We start from the raw sequence: 12,786 nt of genomic DNA, 5'->3' as shown, positions 1-12,786 counted from the left end.
TGTGAGACATTCTCCAGCACAACGACCCAGTTTCTTCCACAAACAAAGGGCCAGAGAGAGAAAAAAGAATTAAAGGAGACTTACAGCAGCCTTTCTTGGATCCTAATTCAAGCAAACCAACTTCAGGAAGACGTTCACGAGAAAAAATCAGAGCAACGTGGACCCTGCTTAGATACTGGACAATACAAGGGAATTACTTACTGTTAACTTGTCTGCATGGGATCATGCTATGGCTGTGATGCTTTTTTTTTTAAAAGTCCTCATCTTTAAGAGAACTTCGACACATCTGTGGACAAAACAAGATGATGTCTGGAATTTGCTCAAAAACACCTGAGCAAACGTGCATCGACAGATGAATGGATAAACAAAATGCGGGACGCACATACAGTGCAGTATTATTCAGCCTTCTAAGGGAATGAAGTGCTGACGCCTGCTACAACTTCAGTGAACCTTGCAAACGTTATGCTACGTGAAAGAAGTCAGACACAGAAGGCCAAGGATTTGTACTCCACTTATATGAGGCACCGAGATAGTCAAATTCATAGACACAGAAAGTGGAATAGAGGTTCCCAGAGCCAGGGGAGGGAGAAGATGAAAAATTTCTGGAGACAATGATGGTGATGATTGCAGAACAATATGAATGTGCCTAATGACCCTGAACTGAGCCCTTAAATGGTTAAAAATGGTAAGTTTTATGTTATGTGTATTCTACCACAATAAGAAAAAAAATACGGGGGGGGTGGTGAGGGGGGCACGGTGAGCCACAGGCTGATACTCGTTGAAACTGGATGATGAGAATCTAGTGATTCCTTTTACGATTCACTCTACTTTTATGCAAGCTTGAAATGTTTCCACAGTGAAACACTTTCTTAAAACCTTACAAATAAAACAGCAGTCCAAACACCCAGGGCTGGGCTTCCCTGGTGGCGCAGTGGTTGAGAGTCCGCCTGCCGATGCAGGGGACACGGGTTCGTGCCCCGGTCCAGGAAGATGCCACATGCCGCGGAGTGGCTGAGCCCGTGAGCCATGGCCGCTGAGCCTGCGTGTCCGGAGCCTGTGCTCCGCAACGGGAGAGGCCCCAACAGTGAGAGGCCCGCGTACCGCAAAAAAAACAAACAAAAAACACCCAGGGCTGACAAGGACAGCTATGAAAACCACAGCAGCATGGAAAATGCTCGTGAGATTATGTTTGGTCAAAAGCTGGCTCTCCAATTATGTCTACACTATGTTTAAATCACATGCAAAACTATGAATTGAGGAAAAAAGTCTGGAAGGACACATACCAGAATTACAGTCGCTGTAGTGTTTGGATGGTGGGATCGTAGGTAAATTTTGTTTTCTTTTTCTGAACTTTCTCTAATAGAGTTACTTGTATAGGTTTTGGAAATAAATTACATACACCCCAGGGCAGGCAGTCACAAGCTACGAGAAGGGTGCCGGTTGATAAGGTAGCAATCCTCGTGGAGAGTTCTGGGACTTCTTGGGAGAGGCAGGCTGAAGCGTGACCCGAGGATTTAGGGAAGAGCCACCAGCCCAGGGCATGGGGTCGGTGCCTTCTTCCCCTGCCTCTCTGACCCTGGGGTGTGAGGGGGGCTTCCCCCAGGGCCGGCCCCTTCCTGGTGTGCAATGGGCGCAGGACAGTGGCGGCCCGGGCCTGACCCCAAGGCGCCGCCTGCACAGGAGGGCCCACTCGAGCCGGGCTGCGGGTGCTTCCTGTGCAAACGCCCGGCGGCTGTGGCGTCCAGGGCTGTGGTCGCCCGGCCCCAATCTGGGCTCCTGTTGCTCAACCCGCCGTGCTTTTCCTGTTCCCCTTTCCCGACGGCACAGCCTGGGCGGCAGGGGCCGGGGGCTCTGCGGGTTCACCGCATGGCGGACCCCCCCCCGGAGCTGTTTCCACGTCTCTGATTGTTTTTTCCCTCCCTGGGTTGCTAAACAGCTTATGAAGAAACCCCTTTCTTTTGCTTTTTTATTCTGGGGCAGGAATCCAGCACCGTCTGTTTGCCGAGAGGCTGCGCCGTCCAGCCAAAGTGGCAGGACAGGCCCCGGGGCCCCCCAAGGCCCAGGTGGGGCAGCTCCCCTCCTCCCGCCCCCTGAGGAATGGCGCCCAAACCTGTCCAGAGGTCGCACAATAATAATAACAGCTAACATGTACCGAGGCGGCGGGAGCTGGCCCCCTCCGTCCTCCCGACAGCCCTCCCAAGTGGGCCCGCCGTGACACCAGTGTTTTGAGGAGGAAGCTGCAGCATCACAGGGAGGTGACACAGTCAACCCAGGTCAGGCGGGGGAGGGGGGGTCAACCAGAACCAGGACTCAGCCGCTCACCCTCAAGGGTCCCCCTGCACTGTCCCAGATGCCCAAGTGCCCCCAAGGCCACACGAAGGCTACAGTACAGGAGGTCTCGGGGTTCCTTTGGAAAAATGAAGGCTCACCCTGAGGTCACCCCTTTTGGAAGGAAATTTCAAGGGCCGGAGAAAAATGCCCACAGGGAAAAACACCTGTGTCGAGGAGAGCATCACTTCTGGGGGAGGGAGGGGCCAACTGAGAAGAGGCCCCAGGTAATGTTTTGTTTCTTACACCACGTGACAGGTCCATGGGGTTCACTGCGGTATCTTGCGCAGAGGTTTCTATGTCTGAAATATTTCATAACAATTTTAAAGCAAAAAACAAACCAACCAACCCAATTGCACAGGCCTTTTCTCTAACACTGAGTCAACACTCTGAAGAATATTAGGCAAATGGCTGACGATCTCTGCAGCAGACACTGGACTCCAGGATTTATCCCAAGATACATCCTCAGGATTGAAGCCTCCAGCAGACAAAACAGGAGTGGAACGAGGCCCTCCCTGACCGTGGAATCGTGGCTTTGATGACGGCCAGACAGCACCCTCCGGCTCCGAGGGAGGCCCCCTAACCCTACAACAGGTCTTCCCTCCCCTCCCTTTCAAGAACCCCGTGGGAGACTACCAACCGCGCTGACACAGCAAGCCGGCCTCCGAGAACCTGCCGTATTTTTCAAGCCCAAGAAAAGAAATCTTCTGGCTGCTCAGACAACTGAAACAAACATTGGCTTTTCTGATTCTGAGACCCACAGGGATCGTTATTATATAAACATCTGAAGGATCTGTTCTGTGCAAATGGACAAAAGTACATAATTCACTTACAACATAAATAGCTCAGCGTTCCACTGCTCCAGCCCCTGGCTATATATATTTTTTTCCAGTTGTTATTATTTCGTTTTTTCCAGAATGGAAATTAGACTTTATAAAATTACATTTCAAGTAGTCCATGTATGGACCATATTTCTCAGCTTTTTACCAAACTACATGAAAAGCTGTAGTAGTCTAATATGTGAACCTGTGATAAAATGTTTATTAGAACGAATTTAATGAATATTGGCATCAATATTTTTTTAACATCTTTACTGGAGTATAATTGCTTTACAATGGTGTGTTAGCTTCTGCTGTATGATAAAGTCAATCAGCTATACATACATCCCCATGTCTCCTCCCTCTTGCATCTCCCTCCCACCCCCCCCATCCCACCCCTCTAGGTGGTCACAAAGCACCGAGCTGATCTCCCCATGCAATGCAGCTGCTTCCCACCAGCTAGCTATTTTACATTTGGTAGTGTATATATGTCCATGCCACTCTCTCACTTCGTGCCAGCTTACCCTTCCCCCTCCCCGTGTCCTCAACTCCATTCTATGTCTGTCTTTATTCCTGTCCTGCCCCTAGGTTCTTCAGAACCATTTTCTTTTTCAGATTCCATATATATGTGTTAGCATACGGTATTTGTTTTTCTCTTCCTGACTTGCTTCACTCTGTATGACAGGCTCTAGGTCCATCCACCTCACTACAAATAACTCAATTTCATTTCTTTTTATGGCTAATATTGCATTGTATATATGTGCCACATCTTCTTTATCCATTCATCTGTCGATGGACACTTAGGTTGCTTCCATGTCCTGGCTATTGTAAGCAGCGCTGCGATGAACATTGTGGTACATGACTCTTTCTGAATTATGGTTTTCTCAGGGTATATGCCCAGTAGTAGGATTGCTGTGTCATATGGTAGTCCTATTTTTAGATCCTCCATACTGTTCTCCATAGTGGCTGTATCAATTTACATTCCCACCAACAGTGCAAGAGGGTTCCCTTTTCTCCACACCCTCTCCAGCATTTATTGTTTGTAGATTTTTTGATGATGGCCATTCTGACTGGTGTGAGGTGATACCTCATTGTAGTTTTGATTTGCATTTCTCTAATGATTAGTGATGTTGAGCATCCTTTCATGTGTTTGTTGGCAGTCTGTATATCTTCTTTGAAGAAATGTCTATATAGGTCTTCTGCCCATTTTTGGATTGGGTTGTTTGTTTTTTTGATATTGAGCTGCATGAGCTGCTTATATATTTTGGAGACTAATCCTTTGTCCACTGATTCGTTTGCAAATATTTTCTCCCATTCTGAGTGTTGTCTTTTCGTCTTGTTTATGGTTTCCTTTGCTGTGCAAAAGCTTTTAAGTTTCAGTAGGTCCCATTTGTTTATTTTTATTTCCATTGCTCTAGGACGTGGGTCAAAAAGGATCTTGCTGTGATTTATGTCATAGAGTGTTCTACCTGCATTTTCCTCTAAGAGTTTTATAGTGTCTGGCCTCACATTTAGGTCTTTAATCCATTTTGAGGTTTTTTTTTGCCTCTTTAAATTTATTTATTTATTTATTTTTGGCTGTGTTGGGTCTTCGTTTCTGTGCGAGGGCTTTCTCTAGTTGCGGCGAGCAGGGGCCACTCTTCATCGCAGTGCGTGGGCCTCTCACTATTGCGGCCTCTCGCTGCAGAGCACAGGCTCCAGACACGCAGGCTCAGTAACTGTGGCTCACACGCCCAGTTGCTCCACGGCATGTGGGATCTTCCCGGACCAGGGCGCGAACCCGCGTCCCCTGCATTGGCAGGCAGACTCCCAACCACTGTGCCACCAGGGAAGCCCCTTGAGTTTCTTTTTGTGCATGGTATTAGGGAGTGTTCTAATTTCATTCTTTTACATGTAGCTGTCCAGTTTTCCCAGCACCACTTATTGAAGCGGCTGTCTTTTCTCCATTGTATATTCTTGCCTCTTTTGTCAAAGATAAGGTGACCATATGTGCATGGGTTTATCTCTGGGCTTTCTATCCTGTTCCATTGATCTATATTTCTGTTTTTGTGCCAGTACCATACTGTCTTGATTACTGTAGCTTTGTAGTATAGCTACAGTAGTCTGTATAGCTGTAGTAGTCTGTATAGCTGTAGTAGTCTGTATAGCTATAGTAGTCTGTATAGCTGTAGTATAGCTGTAGTCTGAAGTCAGGGAGCCTGATCCCTCCAGCTCCGTTTTTCTTTCTCAAGATTGCTTTGGCTATTCAGAATCTTTTGTATTTCCATACAAATTGTGAAATTTTTTATTCCAGTTCTGTGAAAAAGGCCATTGATAGTTTGACAGGGATTGCATTGAGTCTGTAGATTGCTTTGGGTAGCAGAGTCATTTTCACAATGTTGATTCTTCCAATCCAAGAACATGGTATATCTCTCCATCTGTTTGTATCATCTTTAATTTCCTTCATCAGTGTCTTATAGTTTTCTGCATACAGGTCTTTTGTCTCCCTAGGTAGGTTTATTCCTAGGTATTTTATTCTTTTTGTTGCAATGGTAAATGGGAGTGTTTCCTTAATTTCTCTTTCAGATTTTTCATCGTTAGTGTATAGGAATGCAAGAGATTTCTGTGCATTAATTTTGTATCTTGCTACTTTACCAAATTCATTGATTAGCTCTAGTAGTTTTCTGGTGGCATCTTTAGGATTCTCTATGTATAGTATCATGTCATCTGCAAACAGTGACAGTTTTACTTCTTCTTTTCCGAATTGGATTCCTTTATTTCTTTTTCTTCTCTGATTGCTTGGCGAAAACTTCCAAAACTATGGTGATAATAGTGGTGCAAGTGGGCAACCTTGTCTTGTTCCTGATCTTAGAGGAAATGCTTTCAGCTTTTCACCATTGAGAATGATGTTAGCTGCGGGTTTGTCATATATGGCCTTTACTATGTTGAGGTAAGTTCCCTCTATGCTTACTTTCTAGAGGGTTTTTACCACAAATGGGTGTTGAATTTTGTCGAAAGCTTTTTCTGCATCTATTGAGATGATCATATGGTTTTTCTGCTTCAATTTATTAATATGGTTTATCACACTGATTGATTTGCATATACTGAAGAATCCTTGCATTCTTGGGATATATATGATTATTTCAAAAACTCGTGGAGGGTTCTGTGGCCAGTGACCAAGGTTCAGTCACCATGAGCAGAAGTCTGGCAATGAAAGGCTCTGTGTGGAGTAAACATGGGAAAGCCTGGAGCGGGGCCAGGACACGGGTCCCCAAGGCCGTGCATCCCAGCATCTGGCCACCGGCTCCCTTTTGTGTCGATGGTGTGCAGGTGGCACTGGATTCTGAGGTTCTGCTTTTCGGGATTGCTTCAAGTTGAAAACACTTTTAAGGGAATAACTCGGAGCTACTGAGGATTCGGTTCCAGTCCACGCAAGAAAAAGTGAGTCATGAATCTTTTGGTTTCTCAGTGCACGTAAAAGTTACCTTTACACTCTACTGAGCCTATTAAGTGTGCCGTAGTATTATGTTGAAAAAATGTGCAAAAACAAAAAAATAATTACAACAGTAACATCTAAGATCACAGAGCACAAATAATAATGAAAAAGTTTAAAATATTGCGAGAATTATCAAAATGTGACACATGGACATAAAGTGAGCAAATGCTGTTGGAAAATGGCACTAATAGACCTGCTCAACACCGGGGTGCCACAAACCTTCAATTTGTAAAAAAAAATGCACCACCTACGAAGCCCAGTAAAGCAAAGCACAATAAAGCCAGGTGTGCGTGCACAGGGGAGCGGGCAAGTGTTTATACCTCTAAGCTCACCTCTCTGAACCTCAGCTGTTCATCTATGATTCGGGAGGGGGTGGAGACCAGATCCACAGTTAAAACGTCTCCTCTGATCTCAGATGCCCAGGGTGGGCTTCCAAGAACTTTTTAGCATTTTTTTCAAATCCATTTCAGCCTGAGATTCTTGGTACCTAGAAGACCCATGAAAGAGATCCACTGAGCCCGTGTGCTCAACCACATGCTTGTATGTATCTGCACGCTTGTACGTATTTCTGGGGAGAGGATTCTTAGCTGTTGTTGGATTCTCAAAGAGGGTTCAAAAGTCTTTGAACCTGTCTGTTGGGACCTTTCTGTTATGAATGACCAAAAAAAAAAAAAACCCCAACCTAAAGTGGCTGGAGTAGATAAAGGAGAAAAATGGAATTTATTGGCTCGGGCAAGCAAAAGGTCCAGGGGATGCTTGGCTTATGTCAAGCTGAATCCAGAAAGCCCAAGTCTCTCTCCATCTCTGGCTCCACGTTCCTCTTTTGGCTTCATCACTGTCAGGTGGACTCACTATAACCAGGTCCCCCCGTGGGTGCAGACTCACACCCTCACCGTTCCAGATGCAGCAGAAGTCCTGGCATCCCGCGGGTCCAGTGTGGGTCACGTGCACATTCATGAGCAAAGCCCTCCGGCAGAGGACCAGGATGCTCATCCAGGACGTGGGTGCTCAGTCTCTCCAGCCCATCTCCCCTGCAGCCCCAGAACAGTGGTTCTGCCACTCATGAGGATCCCAAGCTGGTGTTTTCCAGGGGACATCTGGGAGGTCTGAGGAAGTGGTAGCCCTAATGGCTGGGAAAGTCCTCTGGGGCAACCTTGTGACTTGCTTTGCAGGTGACCCCAGCAGGTTCCTGATCGAAGGGAAAACCCCACGAGTCCCTCTCCAGCCTGGCACAGCTACAGCGTGTACAGAAACGCTTGGGAAGCACCAGAAGCCAACGTGGCCACTGGCCAAGAAGCCCCAGACATGGAAATGCTGCCTAAACCCCCTGCTGGTCACACCTCTGGACACACGTGGTCACCTCCAGCTTGTGCCCTCTGGTATGTGGACCCTGATTGTCTCAGTACCCAACAGAGAAACTAAACCAAAGCCATCCCTAACCCAGCCAGCCTCTGAGCTTGCGTCCTGCCTGACAGCTGTGCCAGGAACCTCGGGCCATCATGGTTGAAGGTGGAATGTCCAGGCACTGCAGTGGGACAGACCAGGGTTTAGCTCCTGACTCTACCAGGTGATACACAACATAGACGTTAGCGTGATTATTTACTGAGTATCTAATACGTGCCAGTGTTACAGTAGGGAACAACGCAGACACAGGTGTTCTGGAGCTTACGAAGGTGAAGAAGGAGGTGGTGATGGTCATAATAGTGATGATGAGGATGGTGGAGACCACAAGATCCTCGGGAGAAGGCGCTGTAGTTCCTACTTCCCGCCCCTCCATGTCTAGCACCGTGCCTTGCACGTAGTAGGTGCTCAAGAAATGGGTGTTGTTGATGGACTTATTCTCCAAGTCGCTCTAGGCAGAGAAGCCCTCCACGGGTGGCTCAAGCTGGCCTCCATGCAAATCTCCTTAAAGTGGTGTGTCTTACCTTTAAAACGGACTTGAGCCTCTTTCTACTCTGCGGTATATCCACGTTTCTTCTACTTGTAACAACAAGAAACTTTTTCCAAAACTTCAAGTGAAAATGATGCCCCAAGAAAACATACCCTGTTTACTCCTGTGGCTTTTGAGACGCACACGCACGTGCGCGCGCGCGCGCGCGCGCGCACACACACACACACACACACACACACACACACACACACACACACATCGGAGGTCCACAGAGCCCAGGGCCAGAAGCACGAACCCAAACTGTTAAGCGTCTGGGAAAATGCGTCTCTCCTGGCGGCGCTGAGCCAGAGCAAGAAGGGCAGCTGGGCACTGCTCCGCCCTCCAGATGGGACCTACCAGAAGGAGGCTGAGCCCGGACTCGGCCACTCTGTGCTGAGAGCCAAAGGCTCTGAAAAGGCCTCTGGAAACTTTGTTTTCCCCTTAAAACCTGGTGTTTCCATCACGGGGGCCGTATCACCACTGGACGGCCTCTGGATGACACGTGGGTTCTGGGACTCACGGCATTTAGGGAGCTGCTACTCGGGGTGGCCAGAGTCTCAGAACTTGCTCAGGAACCCTCGCAACTCCCCAGCAACAGCACTTCCAACCAGGAAACAGGCAGGAAGAGGGCAGGACACTCCCCACGGCTGCTGGCCGACCAGAACCTGATCAGAGCCCGGCTCCCCGCTCGCACCACCCCACTGCCTCGCCGCCCTGAGTTTCTATTTTGCCATTTCTGAAGTGAGTCTCCTACACCATCTCTCAGATGGTTTTCAGTTCTGTCACATAACATCCATCCTCCAAAGCGTGGAGGTGGACAACAGCTGAAGGGCGATTTGATGATGACACGCTCGTCACCTGATCCCCGAGGATGGGGGGGGTCCTGTCCTTCCCGCGGCAGGACGCTAGCACTGACGTGAAAATGAACCAAGGGGGGGGACAGTCAATCTCGGTCCCTCCCCTGCGCGTGTCAGGAGGCAGGTCCGAGAAGCCTGCAAAAGCCAGTGCATCTTCCTTGGGGGGCAATTTTACTTGGAATTTGTGGCAATCATTATTTCTATATTAAAACAAACACAGCAGTGTCATGGAGTAAAACACAAAATTTCTGTGGATTTTCACGATCAAATACAAGACTTTTGAAGGCACGTCGCGTACGCGGCAGGACAATTCAGATCACTGCCCCACAGTCCAGATTGCACAAACTCTCCTGCCAACTATTCAGTAGACAAGCTTGACAAGGGGAAAAAAAAAATGGGGGCGGGGGGCTTCCCTGGTGGCGCAGCGGTTGAGAGTCCGCCTGCCGATGCGGGGGACGCGGGTTCGGGCCCCGGTCCGGGAGGATCCCACATGCCACGGAGCGGCTGGGCCCGTGAGCCATGGCCGCTGAGCCTGCGCGTCCGGAGCCTGTGCTCTGCGACGGGAGAGGCCACAACAGTGAGAGGCCCGCGTACCACAAATAAAAAAAAAAGAAAAAAAAATTTTTTTTTTACTGCAGAGCCTGCCTCTGGGGGCTCCAGGACAAGCACGGAGGCTGGATGCCACCTCGTGTTCATTTGGGACATGACAGCCAGCTTGTGAGGATGTCAGATGCAAAGGCCTGCTGGCAGAAGGGGTTCCTACGTCCCTGCGGGAACCTCGCATTTCCCGGCCTCCCCACCCCTCCCCCGACAGCCTGTCTCAGCACCTGGGCCCCCCTTTGTTAACAGGCTCCTCTGCGTGAGGTGGAGCCTCCCCCGGCCTGGCCTCAACAGCACCCACGGGCTGGTTAACCCCAGCTTTGCTGCCCCGCAGATCATGGCCCAGCAGCCCTGGGTTAGGCAGAGAGGTCTCTGTTTTCAACTGGTTGTCCAGGCAACTTGGGAATGAAGGCAGTGGTTTGAACCTGCACTTGAATCACCTGGGGCCGATTTTAGACCCTGCAGACGCACCTAGGATAAGGCCCACGCCTCAGTGCCTTCACACAGTCACCCAGGCGATCCCAAAGCGCAGCCTGAGCTGAGAACCGCTGGGATGAAGACTTGCATCACATGAATTTCCTGAAAAGATTTCAGCATCCAGGGACTTCCCTGGCGGTCCAGGGGTTAAGACTCATGTTTCCAACGCAGGCGGTGCAGGTTCAATCCCTGGTGGGGGAACTAAGATCCCACGTGCTGTGTGGCGCGGCCAAAACATAAATTAATTAATCTCTTAAAAGGTTTCCGCATCCTTGGGAAGGACGTCGGCAGTGAACCTCACTCCTCAGTTGCGTGGTCAGCACTGTCAGCCGTCCTGGGACCAAGGCGTTCAGGGATGTGTGGGCCGCCTGCATGGACTCGTCCTGTGTCTGGGGATTATACCCTGCTTTTGCAAGGACTCTGTCTGTCAGGACACCCTAAATATCCTGTTTTCAGCTTTTTTCAATAAAACACATACATTCCACAGTTAGAGCTATTTTCTGCCACAGTAATTGGTGGAATTAATCGGGTAAATGGCGACACCAGGAATGCGGGGCTTTAGCGCTAAAATTGGGATGGACGATCCTGGGAAAACTAAGATAGGTTTGTCACCGTCAACCTCAGACCTGCCCCAGACTAGCAATAACGGGAGCCTCCCCGTGCATTTCTGAGAGTGGCAGTGGGAGCGTCCATCAGATTCTCGAAGGGTCTGTAATCCCCGAGGATGACAATCCTGCCTGCTGGTGCGCTGGCCTGAATCTGACAAGAGCACAGCTAAGTTTTATGGAAGGAATGAGACCCCAAGAAACGTCCAACCCAAGACCAGGTGCTGCCCACAGGGCAGGTCTAGGAAGGGAAGGATCGGGAGGTCACTGGTCAGCTGGAGGGCAGTGGACATCTGAGTGTAGCTGGTTTTGTTGTTGACTTTGGTTTGGTTGGGGAGTTGGGGAGAAATCACTGTTACAGGGCAAAAGATGAGGAAATCGCTTGAAAAGACCCTTAGAGGTTGACCCTTTCCTAGGGTTTGGACATGTTTGTTTAGTTAATAAACATTTACTGAGCACCTATTTTGTGCCAGGAGTTGTACAGATGCTCAAGCGAAAACAGCAACACATCAGGCACTGAGTGGTCTCTGGTGCAGCCCAACTGGAATTCAAATCCAAGCTCTGACTTTACCGGCTGTGTGCCTTTAAACAAGTCACTTAACCTCTCTGTGCCCCATCCCGTAATCTGTAAAATGGGAGAATAACCTCATGTCTGTAACGAGGAAATAAAGCACGTAGGGCAGTAAGCCAGAGCTGGGACCCAGGCAGTCTGAGCTGGTGATGGTACACTTAACCCCTCGCCAGCCTACTTCACAGATAAAGCCCTTATGTACTTTAACCCAGGGAGCAGCAATGCCAGAAGCAACTGGCTCTCGGGCCTTGTAAGCCTACATCACATCCTTGTAAATTACGTTTTGCTTTCAGGGTCTGTACCAAGTCAAACCAAAGCATCTCCCTGGTAGTGAAATGAAGTTTCCAGCCTGCAGAGCTGAAGTCTGCAGCGGGATCTCCCCATGGGCCAGAGGATTCTTCACGAGGACAGAGAAAGGGCAGCTGGAGGAGAGGACATCACTGCGACTGCCTGGTTTTGATGGGTTTGGCCAAAGCTGCCCTGCAAGTGCCCAGCCTGTGGGTGAAGCACCGCTACAAGCAGAGACGCATGCCGGGGAGGGTGTGTGAACAAACGTGCCACCCATACCTCAGCTTCTGCACCCCAACCCTAGAGAGCTCAGGAGAAAGCCCCACTCACTGTGCTGGTACTTTTTTCTGGATGTCCCACCCTACAAACGGGATGCCTGAGGCCTCAGCTCTCCCTCTACTGTGCAGAATTGAGAATGCGGCCCAGTGAACTACCAAGTCTAACTCTCCAAGACGCAGGTCCAATTGTGCATTTGAGATGCTTGCAAGCTGAAGACAACCCTTTAGAAGGCACGTGAGCCCCTACTCTGGGGTCAGAACTTCTGCTCAGGGGTGATAAAGGAGTTAGCCAAACTCCAAATGAGCAAAGGACCTGAATAGACATCTTCCCAAAGAAGATACACAAGATGCCAGCAGGTACGTGAAAAGATGCTCAACGTTACTAGTCATTAGGGAAATCCAAATTAAAACCACAGTGAAATACAACCTCGCCCCTGTTAGAACGGCCATCATTAAAGTCAAGAGATAACAAATGCCAGTGAGGATGTGGAAAAAAGGGAACCCTTGTGCATTGTTGGTGGGAAAGTAGATTGGTGAAGCCACTATGGCAAGCAGTATG

This window comes from Pseudorca crassidens, chromosome 20 (assembly GCF_039906515.1).
Source record: "Pseudorca crassidens isolate mPseCra1 chromosome 20, mPseCra1.hap1, whole genome shotgun sequence".
Taxonomy (NCBI): Eukaryota; Metazoa; Chordata; class Mammalia; order Artiodactyla; family Delphinidae; genus Pseudorca; species Pseudorca crassidens.
This window is presented reverse-complemented; position numbering follows the sequence as displayed.